Source organism: Centropristis striata, chromosome 11 (genome assembly GCF_030273125.1).
Source record: "Centropristis striata isolate RG_2023a ecotype Rhode Island chromosome 11, C.striata_1.0, whole genome shotgun sequence".
In the NCBI taxonomy this organism is placed as follows: Eukaryota; Metazoa; Chordata; class Actinopteri; order Perciformes; family Serranidae; genus Centropristis; species Centropristis striata.
Genome location: NC_081527.1, coordinates 19,809,961 through 19,831,279, shown reverse-complemented (window position 1 = coordinate 19,831,279; position 21,319 = coordinate 19,809,961).

Here is a 21,319-nt window from a genome sequence, read left to right as displayed (position 1 = left end):
GATAAATTGGATTCATGCAGATCGAGCGAGTATAATTTAATCACCAGGGAAGATGTATTCTTCTGAAGTTTCGCTGCTGTCTTATGTGTTTATCTCATTAAAGTATAAAAGGTTTAATGTGAAAATGTTGAAATTTTAGTTTAGTTGGGGGGAAGAACTAAGGAGGTGACCGGCTGTTTGATGTGTGGCAGGCTGCAGTCGCGCACTGAGAAATGGTGCTGACCCTCCATGTAGGTCAGAAATGATTTTTGTTCGGTGTGTCATTACGAGCACTGAAGTGAAGAGTCCAGCAGAGACAGACGAGGCTGTGTTGTCTTAATCAATAGCTCTGTGGTCTCTTTTTGTTGCCTGCTTGTCGAGCAGAGGTCAGCTGTCAAAAGATCCTGTGATCATATTTACTTGATTGTATTTCCTCCTTAATGTTCAACCCACAAAACCCCATGACCACAGCTGTAAAAGATCATCTCTGTAAACAACACGGCCCTTTGTGACCACAGATGATTTGACAGACCGAGAGTTGTTCTTTTTATGAAAGCTTTTCACTCTCTAACAGATCATTTTAAACCCACTATTTAGCATCTATGAGTGGTATAATCAATTGTTTATAGTACAAAGGCCACACTAGAGTGTAGCTGTAAGCAGAGATAAGAACATATATGAACAATGTAAGTGTTCATTAATGTATTCAGCTGTATTACAACAACAGAAGCAGTGGGCTATACTGAGTTGATAGTTCATTAAATATATGACATTTGCTAGCAATATAAAAAGGCAATATATAATTTAACAAATCTAAATATGTGATTTGAAGCTAGGTTGTTAAAACCAAATCACATGAATTCCACTAAACTCAAAAGCTCAAAAAGTTACTGTTGCTTTGCTAGGCTAGTTAGCTTCAGCAGGAGTTTAGCTGGGTTTTTATTTTCTCTATTTTCTGATCAAGAAGGTCATGTACCCTTTTTGGGGAAAAGATTTGCCACATAATGAGAGAAACAGAAAAATGACCCATTTTAGCAGTTTAGCCGGTTTTAAAATTGATACACTGACAAATTCCAATCTGATATGGGGCACATAAGAATATTCAGCCTCGTCTCCCAAAAATGACGTTCCCCTGCAACAAAACTGTTATATTCATCATACATGATACACAATATAAGCACAAGACAATACACAAAGCTTCAATTCAATATGTATAGATGTCTAAATAAGCAATTCCCAGCTACTTTATTGGGTCGTTGATCTGCGTGGATGGAGGAAGGCTGAAGGGGCATGACAGTTGGCCGATCAAATTTAATTTATTACGGTACTGGAAACATTCAGGTTTAGGCAAGGTCACAAAATAATTACTAGACATGTCGATCTTGTGGTTGTTATTTCTTACAATTTGAATTCAGTATAACCCCTTGACTTTTTTCTTGACTACATATTCAGCACAGTCTCAAATATGCAAGATGAGCTGTGTTATGCATATGTATAGATTTCTAAAATGTGACCAGCATATAACCACATGATATGATTCATTTGGATTTTATCTCCTTCAACATGCAGCTCGCCTGACTCAAGTCTCGAGTCCTTTTCCTCTAGATTCAATGAAAACCAACCAGGCGAATAATGTTTTCATAGAGTCCTCTCTGCTGTATTTCCAGGTGATGCTGGACGGGCATCAGAGTTTTCACATAATGTTCTGACAGGTACCTCTAAATGCTGTCATTTCAGAGGCGAAGGAGATTTTGATGAGAAGCTGCAGTCACACTAAGTGGGGGGAACTTGCTTTTAATTTGAATAATGATGATGTCATTCTTTGAAAAGCGGATGGAGCAAATTGCTCATTTTTAATCCTTTTAGACCTCAGAGCTGCCTTTGACACGTTGATCATCCAATTTGAAATTGAACGCCGTGAGCACTGGGTGGTATTACCTGCCCTGCGCTTGACTGATTCATCTCCCTCCTCTCAAACAGAAACTTTTATTTTCACCAGTGGAAATTCATCTTTTTCTTGAGCAAACATCATATATGGAGTTCCTCAGGGCTCAACTTTCGGGCCAACATTTTTTTCATACATACCTCCCCCTGGGCTACATAATTTGTAAACACAACCTTTATTTTTGTTTATTTGGCGATGATATGTAGCTATACTTTCTGTTAAATACTAATGTATCCCTACCATCCATTAACAACCTTGTTATACTAAAAAAACTACCCTTTGTTGGTCCCCTGACTATTCCTCCAGCGCCACCACAAGGTAAACAATCGTGGTTTTGAGAGAAATGTTGCAATAACAATTGGTGGATCGCCATGAAATGGATGAATCTGGATGACTTGAAATTTAAGTTCCCCCTGACAATTATCATCAGCAATATCATCTCATTAAAATTTGATTCTTACTTTAGTGTGGCCAAATACCTGCTTACCGATGACATTCCCATCAGCCTCAGTTGTACCTTGTGTTACCACCTAAAGTCTTATTCACAGATGCACTGCAATCCTGAGCGTATCTAGGCAGTATGAGAGTATAGAGTTAAATTGTATGTGAGTACGCAAATGTCCGAATCAGTTGGACTGGACATTGAACCGACTTTACCCAGAAAGCTTTCAAACACAAAGTCCGATTGAGCCCATGTGTGAATGGAGAATGTGTTGACGTGTTGATGGCATTTCTATCATGTGACTAGTGCAAAACCAGACAAAAAAAACAAAAAAACATCTGAAGATGAAGAAAAAGGGTTATTTACACAAAGACGCCAACGAGATTAGGGAACTTCTGTTGGTAAGGGCCAATGCAGATATCAGCAAAGAATTGCAGGAATGGCAAGAGAAGTAAGGTAGGGTAAGACTTTAATGTCCCAAAGGGGCAATTTGATTTACAGACAGTAGTATAAGAAAATACAAGTACAACTTACGCACAAGTGCAATAGTGCACACAACACAGTTCACAAATATCGCTCACTGTTAAATGGACTAGTATTATAAGAAGCACAACCTGACATCATTGCTTGTTAAGAGCAGCAATAGCAGATGGGACAATAGAGAACCTGTAGGTATTGGTGCTGCATTTAGGGAAAACTAAACTTTCGCCCTGAAGGAAGCAGCTGGATCTCAGCATGCGAGGGGCGAACAGAGTCAAAAACAATGGTCCGAGCCTTAGAGATAATGCTTTCTTCCTATAGCTGCTGAAGATTTTTAATGCAAAAAAACGTTATCTTACAGCACAGCCTGACCATTTTTTCCCCAGTTTATTTTTGTTTTTAAGACTGAGATGTCTGAACCAACAGATTACATTAAAAGAAAGTACAGACTGAATAACAGCAGAATAAAGCATTTTAATTCAAGTTCTGTCTACATTAAAACTCTGCCTCTATACCATCAATGTTTGCATCAGATTTCAGCTTATCATCCAAGACAGTGCCCAGGTATTTATACTGCTGCCACTGGCTAGACTTGGTTGTGTATGACTAAATTACAAACCGGCTATGTGACTGCTGTGTTTTTGCGTCATGTCCTACCATTTGCATGTTGTACCCAGGTGCTACCCCTCACTCTAATGCGACTGGCACGGACAAATTTCTGTTGTGCGCTACATTCGTGAAACTCCAGACCATGTCAGGGCCTGAATCTCTGGCATATGTCTGAAGTTCATATGAGAAAATGGCTAAGATAGTTTAAAAGATAAATATTTTACCTGCTAAACATCAGCTTGTTAGCGTTGTCATCGTGAGCATGTAAGCATAATGTTTATAGCATTTAGCACTGTGCCCCACTACAGCCTCACAGAGTCACTCATATTGACTCTTATTAACAACCAATTTGAAAAAGTTCAGATTGAAAGGTTGAAAGTTAATAATTTGCCTTGGAAAAAGTCTTAAGAGGCACTTAGCTGACAATCTCTCGCATGCAGAAGCAAAATTAAGGACGAACTAAGGTCATGTCCACATTAGAACAGATTTAAAGTCTTCCATCTTCCATGTCAGTATTTACAACTACTGAAAAAGTATATTTTCAAAAAACCCTGCAATGTGGATGGATCGAAAAGACCGGGTTTCTTACAGTAGAGCCAACAGGGAAAAGTCGGCTTTTCAAAAGTTTTCTTTGAATGTTATCTGGCATATAGCACTGGCAACTTTTAGAAAATAAAACATTCAAGGTTGACTCTTTTGGTTAAACAAACTTGAATGAGACACTTTTTACTGAAGAGCCAAACCATACATCACCATTATTTGTGTTCCACCTGTTCATTCATATTTCATTTCATTTTGTATTCATAACACAAAGGAATGTTTTGATCGTTATTTTCAGCTGCAGCATCTTCAAAATATGAAATATTAATATTTTCCTCATTTAGTAAGACAACTCAAAACTTGCTATGCCTCCTTCAGAGGCTTTTGACAGCCATCAGAAGTTACAAGCAAATTGATCCCACTGGAGCCTCACATACAGTATACTGCGTGTTTAAACAGGATGGTAGCTTGTCAGTAACTGGTTATCATAATGAATTTCAGGCAACAATAGTGCCTTTTTTACAGAATCAGTTCATGACAAAGATATATGAGAATCAAAGACAATCTAGAGAACAACAATGACAATTTAAAGATATAACAAGCTTCAGAACCTCTACATAAGTTGGTAAATGTTTACTGCAATTACAGCACACATGGTTGTTTGTCCTCCAGTATCTTTAAGGTAACTCCATACAGCCTGTGTGTGCTACAGGCTGAGCAGAGGCACCACATACTCACACTGGATCTCCACTTTTAGAGGTGATTATACTATTTCACAATTACATTCTGCTCTGAGCAACAAATTAACAGTGGCTTAGGTCTATGCAAGTCGCATATTTAACAGCTGTTTGGGTCCAATCGCAACTGTGGCTGCGTTCATTCACACCCAGATAAGGAGGAGAAATTACAAAACTGAATGCAGAGAATTTTTAAAGACAAATAATCATCACGGAAATGGGATTTACTTTCTAATTGTACAGCTGTGTCCAAAGTCATTTATTCAAATTAATTCAGTCGCTGTGTTTACCTGTTGTGGAAAGCGCTGTGGATCTTAATGTATCTTTTATTCCAATCCATTACATACTCTGAATATAAATATAAAAAGTTACGGGGCTACTTTTCATGACATCCACTGATGAGGCCATTATCCTTAATTGATTTCACTCGCGGAAGCCATACCAATCGCACAGGACGAGACCAATATAGAGCAAGCAGACGAGTCAGAGAAGGATTCACAAGACAATAATTAGACACAGATTGTGGAAAAAGAGGGTTAATTGCTGTATATTTGAGAAACATTACTGCACATTCACGGCATATTATTTTGATCACTGATGATCTCTGAGCAGCGTCGGCGGTGCACAGTAGTGTGAGAGTGTGAGTGTAAGATGATCCCTGAGAGGCCAGCAGACCGAGCCAGTGACCTAATTATGATGAATCAGAGTTGGGAAAAGCTGTCTGGCCACCAGCCGTTTCTAAGTGCTTTTACACTCCACAGCAACAGCATGAACAGCCTCAACAAAGCAGAAAAACATAACAGCGACACTCTCACAGTGCTCCCCACAGTGGCGGTATGCAGGTTGATTAAAGGTAAAATATGTTGCATTTCTGCATTAAACCGTCTAAACCCAAATGTTTGCAACAATGTTTAGGAGGAGAGAAATCTAATTTGATTCAAGGTGATGGTCTGTTTCATTTGGTCGCCTGTCAAAGGCGTCATATCCCCTTTACCAGCTCTGGCCAACAATTCTTGGAGTAATTGATTTTTGTCCCTTCTGGGCGGTGATACAGGTGCTAATAATAAATGTGCTTAATTTGCACTGAACTTGGCCTTGAACGCAATGGTCGGTAGCACAAGGCTACTATTCAGAGGGTTTGATACTTTTAATGAACAGATGCATCTTTTTTATTTAGTTGTTTGCTCTAACTGGTGTGATTAATGTCCCATGTCCTTGTGTACGTTGTGTTTGTGTTTCTGCCCTTTACTGTAAATCCAATCTCCCCTCGAGGGACAATAAAGAGCTGAACTGAGCTGAACACATTGTTTTGTAAGAGCTGAAACTTTTATGTTTAAAATTCAATGAAAAAGGCAGGATGGGATATTTTGTGCTCTTTTTTTTAAAAATACTATTTTGACATTTTGAGAGCTATGCTTATTTGTTGTCTTGCCAAGAGTTAGATGAGCGGATTGCAACCACTCTCATTTCTGACCAGTAAATAAGGTAGACAGTCACTGACACTTTCTGCTTGTTACATACGTAGTGTTTTTTTATTTTTTTAAAGTCTGTGTTCACAGGAACAATTAACTTTGGGCAATAAAACCACTTGACTATGGTTAGGGTAAGAGAACAGGGTTGGGCTACATTAGAACTTAGCTACGGATGCGGTAACACAGGTTGTCCCCAAATAACAATATTGACTTGGTTCCACAGGGGACAATAACATCGGTCTCCTGAATGAAATTCTGGAGTTTGTTTGACCCATCCACCACCAATTCCTGTTATACTGTTAAGTGGACGCATACACACTCTAAATGCTAAAAAATTACATCACGAAAACCCAAGCCAACCTCGTGTAAGTATAATTACTGTTTGACCGAAGCTTTACTTGGATGGAAGCAGTGACTTGAAGTCTCTGCTGGTTGCCTCATAAGCCCCTTTCTGACTGTTGTTTCAAGCCAAGATATTTACGCCTCTGTGACGTTTTGCCTTCAGTCTGAACATCCCAGAGGCGTAATGGGGGACCAAGTGATCCCGGCTCTGTACTGCCTTCAGAGGTAGTAACAGAGGTTTTGGTGAGATGGAATCAATGTGAATCGTCATTATTTGTGTGACAAATTCTCAGGTAATAAGGAAGGAAGTGGACCGTATCATCAGAATCACGCCTCTCACTTGAGTCTGACAGTAATTAAATCATGTTTGGCAAAATGCAGAACAACTTTGCGTGATTATGTAGAAAAATTTTACAGCAAAAAACAGCACGTCGGGCAGTTCTTTTGGATCACTTTTGAATGCACTAGGGCGATAGTGACAAGATTCCAAGAAGTCACTGCTTTCGGCCAAGAAACAGTCCCTGACATGTAAAATATAAATAAACATGAAACCTACACTTGTTTTAATAATTTGGTTTCTGCATGGATTAAAGAAACAAGGTATAAAATGTTAATTGGTGGGCTAATTTGAACAAATCATGGCTATCAGTTTCCCCTGTTATCACTCCTTGTCTTAAGATAAACTTAGCTGACAAAGAGTGATATCAATCTTCTAATCTACCTTAACATTTTATGTCACTCTCAACTATTCCTTTAAGGCGAGAAAAACTAACTGGATCTAAATTGTGTGAGCTTGTCATTACAATATGTGTATCCCCGTTGAGTCCCAGGTACTGACATCAAAGAGCAGCTGTTCGGGGACACACATTACTGCATGACCTCTCTTAACTTATGGGTAAATAGTGAAACAGAATACTCTGAGGGCTTGAGAAAGGCTCGCCCTGTACTTTGGCATGACATTGGGCCTCTGAGTGGTATTAGGCACCATCCACGACACATTTAAGACTCAAAAATGTTGCTTTGAGGACATTTTTTGGATTCCTCAGATGGATGTATGCGCCTTAAAAACCATAACGCGGTATGAAATCAGTCCACAGTATTCACTGAGACACATTCTACAAAGAGCCAGTGGCAGCAAGGGCATCTCAAGAGAGAGTTTGGATGTTTTTTGTCCTTTCTGTCTAGCCGTTATCTGATCATCAGTCGAGGGAAAAGGTGAGTATGGAGCGCAAACAAAAGGTGCTTGAATAAACTAGCTCCCGGCCACATTATTCAGACTCTGGGTATTGTACTCTGCTGACAAGCCTCAACAGGACGTGAAGCTCCGGAGAAGCTTCTCCAGGGATGGGTAGGACTCCTTTGCTCAACTCAGCAGATGAAAAAAACAAAAAGTTATGCTTAGCATCTGTGGCTCTACTGCTGCATGATGCATATCCAAGTAACAAATCATCAAGTGTTGTAGGACATAAAATGTCACAACTAGAAAAATAGAAACACCTGTAAGATGTTCAGCAGCAGAAGCCCTGCGGGAACAACTACGTCACATTTTTTTCAGACCACATTAGTTGTTACTGTGTTGACTTAGTTCTGTGGTTTATTTCGAGGCTGTGCTTTAGGGTTTTTTGCACTACATTTAATATACAATACAATGCAATGAATACAACATTAACGCAAATTACAACTTACAGTTGAATGATAAGAGTTAAATCAGCATTGACAACATGTAAACAGTAATTAAAGTTAATTAAATTTCACAAGAGTAGTAATCAGGATAGGACTGTTGCATTGGATTATATTAGATTAGTCTCATTACTCACTGTATACTGTATTTTCTCGTAAGTTTACTTTTTAGTTTGTTTGACTGTACTGTAATTAAAAATTATGAAGTAAAGTTTTTGAAAAAGATTGTCTATTATAAATGTTAATATCTGTTCTATAAATCTATAGTTTCCAACCTTTATTGCATGTGTACTTTTAAAAACAAAGCTGTTTACTTAGGACACCTCATCACATGTTGCACATGTCGACAGGTTGTTAGGAACAACGCAAACCGTAGGTCTCCCCTCTAAGACTGGTTTATCTGAATCCGGGCCTGAAGAGGTTAAATCAAGCATTAATTCACACATAATAAGGACAGGCTGATGCTACATTTATTGAGCACATTTCTGCTTTCTAAAGAATCAATTTGGACCCTTAGGTTAACCTTGTGTCAACTTTTTACACAAGATACGCAATAGCTGGATTACCACAAGATTAATTTTAATATTTATAGTTACTACAGGATGGACCCTTAATTGTTGTGACCCCTTGACTGGTCCTCTTACAAAAATCTATATGTGTACAAGTCCCATGAACCTTCATAGAAAACATTACCACAAGAACACTTTCAGTTTTCGTTTCCAGTTGAGTTACTCACACATTCATTCCTGTTCTCAGTTTGAAGAGGTGGGAAGCCAAGGTTTTGAACAGTCTGAAGCAGGGCCAAAATAACAAAAAGTTTATCACACAATAAAGTATTCTGTTGATGGACATCCTTTAAAGAACTCAGTGTGGGAAGTCTGATCTTGTCTGAATTGCCTGAGAAACATTTTATTATCATTTTACTTGAACACACACTTAGAAATGAGTACTTCTATTTTTGTGAAAGTTAGGAAAAACTAACTTCCATCTTGGTGTGATATTTCTGTACCTCTTTTTCACAAAATAATGAATTCAGTGTTATGACACATTTCGATAGGTTATGCACCATGAAATACCATCTGCATCCAAAACCGAAATGGCAGAACGTCATCAGTCATTTTTAAAAACAATTTCAGTGTGACTAGTTTTTTGGCTCGGATCGGATTTCTCTGTAATCACTGGGACAGAACAGATACAGAAATGTATTGGAAACAACAGTATCCAAAAAGCTGTCTACAGTGAAGTTAAAATTCCTCTGGGACTGTCGGTTTTTATTTGTGTTGAACAGTACTTGCTGTTTTCCTGTTTTCCAAGAGGAAGCGGAAATTTTTCAGCGCTCTAGGATTTCAAACATAAGCCACCAGCCAGCTGAGTACTTGTACGGAGTGATATTTTGCAATTATGAGCCTTATAAACACTGCATCAATATTACAATCCCCCTCCGAGAAACAGATTGTTTGTCTTTCCAAGCTAGTAGTCACAGTCTTCCCTGCCATAAATATCCTCTGTCAATGGTGCATTCCTCTGCATTCACCACAGCCTTTGAGTATTTTCGTAGATTGTCTGGTCTGCACCAATGCTTTCATTCCAGTGGACTGATCACAGAAGACCTGATCCAGCTGTGTCATGAGCCACAAAGAAAACCACGGCTGATAAGAGGCTGAGAAGACACCGAGTGATGTGGGATAAGGCGGAACTTTAAGGCAACAAGGAACATTTGGACTGCATTAGGAGATCATGCTAATGAAGCTTAGATTAACACTAATATAGGCCTTTAGCGATTGAAGTAACACTCAGAAAACCTCTGGCTGGAGATCACTGATGATAGCATCAATATGAGACATGCCACTGAGCACAGGAGTGGATATGAATCGAGGGCCTGTGGGGGCAGACACGTCATCATCCCACAACAGCAGTGTTAGTTGCCACAGACAGCTGGAATGTTCCACTGGGATGACAGAGGGTGTGTCCGATCACACAACAACATCCCCCCACCTCTCTCAACACCACCCTACCCCATCAACATGCCTCCTGGTTGAACCCCCCTCCAGCTCCTAATCCCATCGGTCCGCGCTAACCGGTCAGTCGAGACAAATGGCGAGGCGCTGCCTGGCAATGAGGACGCAGCAGGTGCTGTGCTGTCAAAAGCCACTTCACACCTCCTCTCTCTCTCTCTCTCTCTTTCTCTCTCTCTTTCTCACACCACCACCACTATCGGCCCCCCACGAGCCCCGGCCACCCTCTCTCTGTGGGGGGGGTGGGGGGGACTCTCCAGGGTGCGCTTTGTTATCAGCATGCTCCAGCTTTGAAGTGAGCTGGGCCAGAATCTGGACTGTGTTTACTTGAAGACATCTCCCTTGTTGTGTGTGTCAGTCTGAGGTAATTACAGCTCAGCGAGTAGCCCTGACCGTGATGACACGGTGGGCTAGGTGTGGAGAAGTAGGCAGGGCCCGGAGTACATCAGCGTCTCGGGCTGCTCTTACTCACTAGGATGTGGTGCAGACAAGGGAGCTCCCAAGGGGACTCTGCTTGCACGGGCTTGATTTGTTAAGAGAGGCAATGACCATGGCCAACAATGTCATATAATTGTATTGTTATCATGAAGCACAGGCCTGTTGTGCTTATTCTCAGTGGGGTGTCACATCAAAGACTTGTAAAGCAAAGCAATACATATGGAAGCAGGATATTACATTTAAGTTCTTATTTTGCCATATAAATGTATGATAATTAATTTTCTGGTGATTCTGGTTCAAGAGTTTGAGGTGAAGTTTGCAAATGTCATTACTTCTTTAAGAAAGTTAAAGAAAAGTTTAATTTTTACATCCTTTCTTGCCGAAAAACCAATTAGCTTAGCTTTAAGGCTAGAAACAGAGGGGGAAAGCTAGCATGGCTCTGTCAAAAGGGTAACAATCTGCCTACCATTATCTCAAAAGCTTCCTGGTTAATATATCTATATGGTAATAATATATCAAAATCAGAGTTCATGACATGTTTTGGTTTTATGTGCGTTAAGTGCCATCTGAATTCATTCTCTCACTCTTGAAATATTAAATATTATGATTTATCTTATGATTATAAAGGATAAGATAACATTTCAGCTGTGGATTAATACACATTTGGTACTCTAGTGAGTGTTTACCCGCAAAGAACTCTACCACAGGGTTGTGGGAGTGTCACTTAATGTGTCATGTTGGGTCATTAAGTTTAGCCCCAAAATGTAGCATTAGTAGATTTAATATTTCACAATAATTGTTTTCCGCTGGAGTGTTTTTATGATCTCAACATTTCCAACTGCACTTAAAAGCTACTGTGTTGTGGCCACGTGTTTAAAACAGCGCTCGTCACATGTCACATTTCACAGGATATACTAGATACAAGGATACACAGGATAAATGAGATACGAGTTGTTTCAATAGGAAATTATATGAGCCCCTTTCTGAAAATAAGAGGAACACTGAGTTCTAGTTGTCAATCAGAAATGAAAAATATGGGAGTTAGTGCATAATTTGTTGTGGTTTTCATTGCAAATTAAATTTCAGCAGCTGTATTTTTAAAAACAAGCTTAATCAATCAGTGTCATAAGAAAAAAATACTGGTCACACATTGCACAAGCTCACTGGTGAGAGTTTGATAATGAGATTTCCTCCCCCTTCAGCCTGCTCAGTAGCCAAAACATGATTTCTGAAGGCTCCTAGAATACCAATTAACTGCAGAAGCCTTCAGACTATATGAAAAAAAAAGCAGTACATGTATATTCATCAGGTCTAAATGTCAAAACACATGATGCTGGTTTTGTCATAGATCATCTTGTACAATGTTTTTTTCTCTGGCTCCAAACACATTGATGATGTCAGTGTTAGCATGATGTCAAAGGTCAGATTCCACATAATGCAGCTGAAGCCTTGTAGAGAGCCAGCACGGCAGATACCGGTGCATGGACTCTGTAATGTGGAACTAAAATGACGCCGGGGATCGGTGCATTGCAAAAGGCCAGATATTCCCCCTGCAGGCCTGCTGCAGTTGTCAGCGAGGATGTGTAAGCTCTCTGTCAGAGTATTACCACTGGAAAAAAGTGTTGCATCATCCGTTATATCCTGTGAGGTGTATTTTTTTTATTTATAATCGTATGCATCATTTGAGCAAATTACAGAGTGACATGTTATGAAATCCTGTGATCTTTGTGCTGATTGAAGACTTTTTTTTCACATCTAAAAAGTTGAATCTAATCTAGGATATTTATCTTGTCATTCTCTCTTTTAAATGGCTACAATTAATTTTATCCGGATTTAATAGAGGTTCTCACTTGTGAAAGAATAATTGCCCCTCTGCTTTGAACAGCACTGGAGCTAATTTAAAAAAAATGTAAATCACTTCTCTTTAATGAATAAATGCTTTCATGAAAGAAAAAAAAAAAGCCTGAATTCCCACACAGAGCAAGGTGACGAGCCACATATGGCAGAGAGTTAACGTGACAGGGAAAGCTTTTTCAAAGCAAGTACACACACAGATTAGGGAGGATCTACAAAGTCTATTGCAATCTGATAAGACTTCTGGTGTTTTCATTGAGCAGTGTCTCTGCTTTTATCTTCTACAACTGTTGAGCTTCTCTTATCACGTGCAGCACAGTTTGGAATTTCAGCCTCTGATAATTGTCTCGTAATCTTTGGTTACCAGAGCAAAGAGTTAAACTACTGTAGACTGTTAAATATTTTAACAGACTGCCTCAAAACTTTTGCTGTAAGTCACTGAGATTACCACCAAGATGATGGATCTTGCCTTTTTTTTAAAAAGCCTTTAAATCTGAGATTTTACCAAACGTCTCAGCTAGAGGGGCTATATCTTCTATTTATGATCAACTGGGAAATGGTTGGAAATGGAGTTTGGCCATCACAGAGGAGTGATGACGCAATGAAGGGAGTGCATGCAGTTCGTCATTGATTGCACTTCTCTAAAAAAAAAAGTTAAAGAAATGGTTTGGGGAAATATGTGTGTTTGCTTTCTTGCCGAGTGGTAGATGAGATGATTCACCTTTATGTCTGAACAGCAAATATGAAGCAGTTGATTTATATTAAATGTACAGACATGAGTGGCACTGAAGTTCTCATCTAACTCTCAGCAAGGAAGAGCATCAGTGTATTAAAATGACCTTCAAATGTTGAAGTATTTCTTTACCTTTGAATAGTTATTTTTTATGATTTTCCATTGAAAAAGTTGGCAAACTGTCCTGAATTATGTTACCACTCAGCTCTCAGACAGTAATATTTTATTATTTTCCGCAAATACAATCACATTGTGCTGTATATTAATCTTTGAAGCAACTGCCCGTCCCCCACACATTCCCACCTTTTTTCACATTTATTGTACTGTTATCTTTTTATCTCCCTGTATGTGTATTGTTATGTTTGCATTTGATAAGAAAACCAATTAACAGAGTTTTAAAAACTGTTTTAGGACTGATTTAGATGAAGCGATATTGTAAAGAAATACATTCTAAAAGGTTTATTAGATTTACTGCAAAATAAATCCACAGACATGAAGCCTAGAGGAATACAAGTTGAGGGTGAGGAAAAGCTCCTCTGCCTTGATGCCAAGAGAAAGCAGAGGCAATGGTTGACCTTGTCCTTCTTTGCTGTTGGTCTGTGGGTTTGGGCCAGGGACAGGAACTCCCTGTACAGACACTGTGTCTGCGATTGCTGAAACTACTCCACAGTAGAACGCTTTGTTCACTGCCACCAAGGAAAGCCTAGACAACAAAAACACACACATTCTGGAAAAATGAACACTTGAGAGGGGTCGTTTTCTCCTCAAAACGTCTTGCTTGGGTTTCAGCGGTAAATAATCTTCCCTTCAGAGGGGGAAAAATCATGCAGCTTTTACAAAAATGCCTCGAGATAATACATACGAGACCTGTTGTTATCAAACCATTAATCTAAATTTACAAGTAGTGAAGGGTTATGATGTCTTGTGTGGAAAAAAAAGAAAGCCCATAACCACATTGTGACCCACGAGTTGTTTAGCTGTGTGTTTGGCTGTGAAAAGGGAAGTCTCATAACTCTGTGAAAATTAAACTATTCAAGAGGTCATGTGGGTATTTGTAACACTTAGAAAATTCTTAACATGAGCGAGCCAATAAAAATAACAATTTAGGAATGTTATTTTTAGTTGGGAAATCAGATACATAACTTTTAACAGCTTATACATGAACACAAATAAACATCCGATGTTGTTATCCAAAGCGGAACTCTTGTGACAATATATTTAGATGTTTCGCGACTTCATGCAAATAAAAGATTAATGCTACGGCAACAGTTGGTCCTTGGCATTTTCATTCACTTTCAATCCTGCTGACCAAATATCACTGGCAAATAGTGTCACTATAATCACGGTGCCCCTAAAACTGATAGGTTATCCAATTATGTGCGTTGATGCATTTCCTGTGAAGCTGGAACATTGCTCATGACCTTTTTCTTGATAGAAATGAAATTCTCTCTCCCTCAGGCTAAACAAAATCTCACAGCACTCCACCCTTTGAGTGAGTCATGCTGGGATAGTCAAACAAGCCTACACGATGATGAATCTACAGACATTACTCCCGGAGAAGATCTGTTTAGAAATCAGCCACCGGCCTCGCCAATGTGTCACACTGCCTCTCTCTTTCTCTCTGTATCCACACGTCTCAGGCTTTTAGAGACGTGTGGACGAGGGGTGGAAAGTCCTTCGCCGCTCCTTGCGAGGTGTCTGAGAGCAGGTTATCTCCTCCCGCAGCAAGCCGCCACGCGCCTATTGCACCTGATTGTCTCATCGGCACATTCCAGGTGAGAGGGCCCGACAAGCCGGGACAGAGCGCCCAGACAGTGATACACTTGTTCAGCAGCCGCAGGTGTAGCTGCCCTCTTTTGCTGTGCTCTCCCAGAGGTAGCTATTAGGCATTGTGGAGGAGCGAGAGTAATCTGAAGGCGAGGCAGGAAAAAAATCAATGACAAATGACTTGGCTTTTTTTCCCAATGAAGCACAGTAAGAAAAGAACCGCCATTTTTACGTGCGGTCATCTTATTGACCTGTATTCCCCTCCATCATTCAAGGAAGACTCCAGACTACAAAATACAATAAAGTAATAGATAGAGCAGTGGCAACACCTGACGCAAGTCATTATAAAAGGAATCTTTTCAATAACATTGGTTCAGCTTCAGTGCCTCAACTGGGCCAAAGATTATAAATGTACTCTGGCTGCAGTGGTCAGACAGCAGAGTGTAAGAACAGGTGTATAAAAGGGACAAAAATAACAGCAACACCTTACATAGTAAAAATCTACAGCCCAAATTACAAAAAAGTTAGGATGTTTATCAGTCTGGTAGCTTTATCAGTTTGAACATAAAATTATGAATATATGACACGAAGGATTAGCTAATTGTGTTCTGTTTTATTAAGGTTTTAGACAATGTCCTTTTTGGGAAGTAGGGCTGTATATTAATGCCACAAAATGTCTTCTCTAAACCATTTTATATGTGATTACACTCTGAATCAATTAATTAATTACTTTTTGAATACTGTCTCTGCCAGCTTGGCCTCCTAAAAACTATTTTTTTATAACACAAAACTGCATTGCTGGTTACATTTCAAAGGAAACATTTTTCTTCTGGATTATGTTTGTTTTTGACTCACACAAATATGTTTCACAGTCCGCATAACCTCATATTGGGACTATGTAGGGTGGATGAGTGGATCCAACAATCACGGGACTTTCACTTTCAAGAAGATTGCTGTTCAGTCCCCGTGTGAAACCAATGAAAAGTCAATGTTGAGTCATTTAAACTTATGTATGTGCATTAAATTGCATAACAAATGTACATATTTCAACCCAAACCATGATCTTTTCCTATACCTAGTTGTGTTGTTTTGTTGCTTAACCTATAACCAAAGTATGTAGCAAACACAATTACTTTATACTTATAATTACTAAATACTTTAATATAAACTGGTGTTTTACTCAAACTAACCAAGCAGTTATGTTGCCTTAACATAACCAAGCAGTTTTGTTTTAAAATATTAGAGACTACGGGAGAAAATATGTCTCCCAGAAAACGTAATTGACATTGCAGTTTTGTTGTATGGGAGGGTCATTTGTTAAGAGACAATGTTGCCTATGCATAGAGCAATAGCCAGCCCTCTTTGGCTTACAAGTAAAGCAGGAATAAATGTGTTGTTTTCCTATTCACAGGAAATATTTGCTGTCCGTAATGGATGTACTATGTGTAGTACAGTACACCCCTTTACCAAGAACACTTAGTACTAAAAAATACCTCAAAAAAGTACAGTACCTGCACACTAATAGCTGGTCCCTGTTATTTTGTCCACCACCTGTACAGAGAGAATTCATTTGAAGCAGCTCCTCATTATGAATTTAATTCCATCCTCTGGAGCAGAATAATGCTTATTTGCTCTAACACGTACTGTATCTCCCAGACATTAATAACTCCCCTTCATCCATTCAGACATACACTAATACATTCACCTTCTAAATTTATTCTTTGTGGGTCTGTTCGGCTGCCACCGAGTGGTGATCAGCCATTCAGGGAAGGGAGGAAACAGGAACTGAGGCATTTTGATGATGTAATTGGCAGCAGATGCGGAGGAAGATGGAGATAAAGGAGAAGGAATTCAAAATAATATCTGTTTGGGCATGCATCGGGGGGGTTATCATGAGCACAGAAAGATCATGTTTTGACTTTTGTCTCAGTGATTCACTGTTGCTCAAGTGCTTTCATTTTACAATGGTCTGAGCTATGGAAATCTGACATTTCAATGCAGCAGTGGTGGTGATATGGTGGAGGAATACTGTAGCATCTCTGAATGAGGCCTTTAATAAAACATAGCTATCCCCACCTGATCAGAGAGCACACAGAGCCAGTACAGAAGACAAATTGGATATGCTAATATACCAGGCACATTGTGAGCTGCTTGTAAACAGTATTATCTGCACGACTCATTTTGTGTGCCATAACATCAACTGGGAGGAGGAGGATTTCAGATTCTCCAGCAAAGCTTCATGATGATGGAAACAATCCAACGTTACAGAATAAAAAGTTATTCTCTCATGTGATAGTCATGGAAAAGAAAGCGAGTAAATAAGGTCAAGTAGGCACTCTTTCCTGCCTTCCTTGTGGTCTGACAATAAGGCGGTGAGAACAACAAGGCTGGGTGAGAGGATGCGGGGGGTGGAGGATGCAGGCTGGGACCTGCTTCAGCATTAAGTTATGCCTTTGTAAGGCAGAAGCACTTGCCTGTGGCAGGTGCAGGTAGCAGACATGACGCTGCCGAGGTGTTTCTATTGAGAAGTACCAACCTGCCGAGTTGTCAGGACAAGTTGGAGGACTCAGTCACCACCCTGCTCTGAAAGCCTAACCAGATCCGCATACTATGACTTGCACTTCTAAAGATGTGATGGAGGAACTGGAAAATCCCAGGGCTCGAACATAAAATTATAGGATTGTTGTGATGCTTGTCATGGAGGCTAATGTGGAAGATAATTCATCATAACAGCAATTACAATCCCAGGGATTGTCTCTTTTATGTTCCACCCTAAAAAAAAAAAAAAGCAGCACTAAAAGCATTTACAGACTTTAAATAAAGCAATTCATCACTGACAAGATTGCTCAGTTATATTTAAAATTGAAAAGGTTCGTTTTAATGGGAGTGAACTGTCCTAAAGCTAGATTTAAAAAGGGATAAAATAACCAGGGCAATTGTGAGGCGTTACATCAGAGGACAGGCTATCCTCGGGAACATTTTGTAAGTATTCCTTCGAAAAGTAATGCACTGGAATACTAAGCAATGTGGTATGAAAGCCTTTTGGGTCCTGAAGGGTGGGAGGGACGTTGGATGGGTCAAACAAGCTCAGTGCTTTCACCCAGGAGACCGCAGTTTGTCTCCTGTTGGAAGTTATGTACAGAAGTAGTTATTGTCATCATAAAGGCTCATTTATGATCATTGTTAGTTATGGATACAGACGCAGCCTTCAATCCATACTTCATTTCATACATAATTCTGCTGTTTTCTAAAGGCTTACACAGACCAACCGGGTTGTAGTAGCACAGGAAATTGTGTGGGAAGTGTAGCAAATAGTTCAAGCAAGACACGAGCAAAGGACATGATTAATTAAAATGGCAAAAAAAATATATAACCACGTGTCAAGTTTACTATTGGTATAAAGGATGCATGTATGACGGATCTATTTTCATAAGTTATGGGAACATAAATGAGGCCTGAACCTGTATTTTTGTTCCCTAACCTCCACTAAATAATTTTGGTGCATAATCCTAACAAAGAAATTTAGCTTCACAACATGTTTGAAAAGTCATAGCCATGGTGGTATTTTGGAGGATGCCATACCAACTGTGAGGCACATGTTTTCATTAGAAATCGTACAAACTTAATGAGAAAACGTTACAGAGGATTCTTATTTATCACTGGAGACTTTATCACTTGAGAACTGTGTGTGTTTCTTAATAAAATCATCCATTCTGTTCATTAATCCCTCACTGTATTCATCCTCCTGCTCCAGTGTGTAAGGATGAGCTCTCCTGTGTTTACACCACAGAGGCACCTGTAGCTGCCTATACAGCGCAGCAAGGTACCAACAAATGTAAGCTTGCAAGTCTAGCCATGTCACGGGATTCCTGTCATCACAGAGCAACAGTAATCATCTGCGCAGAAGGAGTACGAGTGAGGAAAAAAACGAATGAAAAGGTTCAGTGTGAAAAATGTGAAGAAGACTCCTCTGAAGGAGACGTGACTCACCATGTGCCACACTCGCTCGAAACATTTTCTTGTTGTAGGAGTGGCGATCGAGGGCCCAAGGCAATCATTTTTCAAATGTTGAGAGGTTCCATGCAAACTTATTTCTGTCATACTGCAGTGGGAGGGAGCTTCTTCGCTGGTGGTGTTTAACCAGAACTTATCAATCCAGAGCCTGTTTCAGCCTGTGTTGAAAAAAAAACCTGGGTGAGATGATATGAAAGATTTTTAGCCCTCATGCTGGTTTGGAAAATCAAAGATCACGTCAATGCCCACCAACATGGAGCCCCAGGAATTTAAATATACGTCTTTAAGCCCTCTTTAAGCCTCCTAGCCTGGAGCATTTTATCAGCAGGTAATTTCAGTGTGGACTTACACTACATGCTGCTATTACATTTTTTTTGTCATTCTCAACAGCTAGTGGAGCCAATGTGATGATATGGATCTAAAAACACAAAGTTTAGCTGCAATTATGTCCACAGACACCTGAAGGAGTGGTGGTTTTTAACAATGAGGGCAGAGGAAGCAAAACGATCTGCTTTCCCTCCTATGTTTGCTTTGCCTGAATGAATAGCAGATCCACCAGCATGGCAGTGTCAGAATAGATTAGCACCACGGTCCATCTCCCTGGCTTCACAAAATAAAATCCTCTTAAAAGCCGGGGATGTCACTCAATCTCCTGAGACATGTACTTGCATGGTGGACTTAAGAGCTATCACTACTGGGAAATATACCTGCACAAATAGAGGAAGTTTGAACTGAAATTGAGCTGCCAAAAAAGTATTTGCCAAGGTATATAAATTCTCTCACACCAATTTTCCTTCGGACGGGAATGTGCAAGCTATTAAAGTTTTTAATGCCGTCAAAGAATTATACATTATAAAACTGCAGACTGGTATTCTATTATACATATAAATGTCCACTTAGTATTTTATTAAGATGTACTGGATGTTTAGCCTTGAAGAGGACAGGTTCAAGTAGCTCTTATCTTAAAAGTATCCTCACATTGCCTTTAGCTATCTGTTATTTTATAATCATAGCTCCAGGCTAAGAGTAAAAGACGGCTTTTCAAAACCTATTCAGAGTTTTCAATCTGTGTAACTAAGAAAACAACAGGAAGTTCCTCTGTGAAGAGCCCAAAGGCAAGAGGTTAAGAGTTCACCGCTCACAAATCTCTCCACTGCACTCCTTACAAAACAAAAGTTTTTTTTTTCATCAACTGGAGAAACGTGTTGTGTAATGAATTAACAAAATTTAGACATCATTTTGTAACACATTTTGACTTAATGAGGTGTATTTTGTAGTATACCCGACAATGTAAAAGAAACTCAAGTATATTTTGAAATGCATGTAAATATTTATGGTGAGGAATATAAAAACTTTGTAAATGTATTCATTTAATTTATTATTTTATTAAATATTAAATACCTTATTAAGTAACTGAGCCAGAAGCAGCCTCACAGGCAAATTTTAATTTGTGTTTCCTGTTAAATGTTAAAAAGGCACCCTAGAAGCAGAACTCTCAAACTGAAACTGCTTCTGGAGATTATAGACAGGGATTACTTGGTGCTTCACTGAGTTATAAAGTAAATTTATCATGTGATTGCTTGTGTTTTGTGCCCTTTGGCATGTATTTTCTAATTACATTTTGTGTATTTGTATGAAGGCTCATCAATGAGATATGAACTGCAAACTATAGGCTATAAATGCTTCGGTATGTGGCAATGGTTTATGTTATATATACTTATCTCTACATAAATAAACAGTATAAAAGACCGATAATAGATAAATAAAATCTGCTCCAGCCTCACATTTCCTGTCTGATCCTGTAGTGTGCACTCATATGGTAAATGCATAGAAATATATTTCCACAGCAAAAATATCAGGGGTTCAAACTCATCAGGGGTGAAAAGGGTGACAATGATGTGAACCAAACTCTCTCTAGGGGGGTCCAGGGGCATTCCTGCAGGCTGTTACTATGATGCACAGTTCACGTCAAACAAACAATCCCATGCAAAAAACAAATAACACCAAGCATCTTCTTTACGTGTCAGTATACACTTTATAGTTTAAATACTCACTGTTCTTGAACATGTTATCATCATTATCAATATAAATATATATATATATATATATATATATATATATGGAGAGATAGAGCATGTGAGACCGAGCCAAGGCAAGCATTCAACACATAACAGGACAACAGACTGAGATCACATAAAAAGAGGCCTACGACATGAATTATCCCATAAATATTCCAGCACCCTTTGCAATCTGCATCATTGCACATACTGTA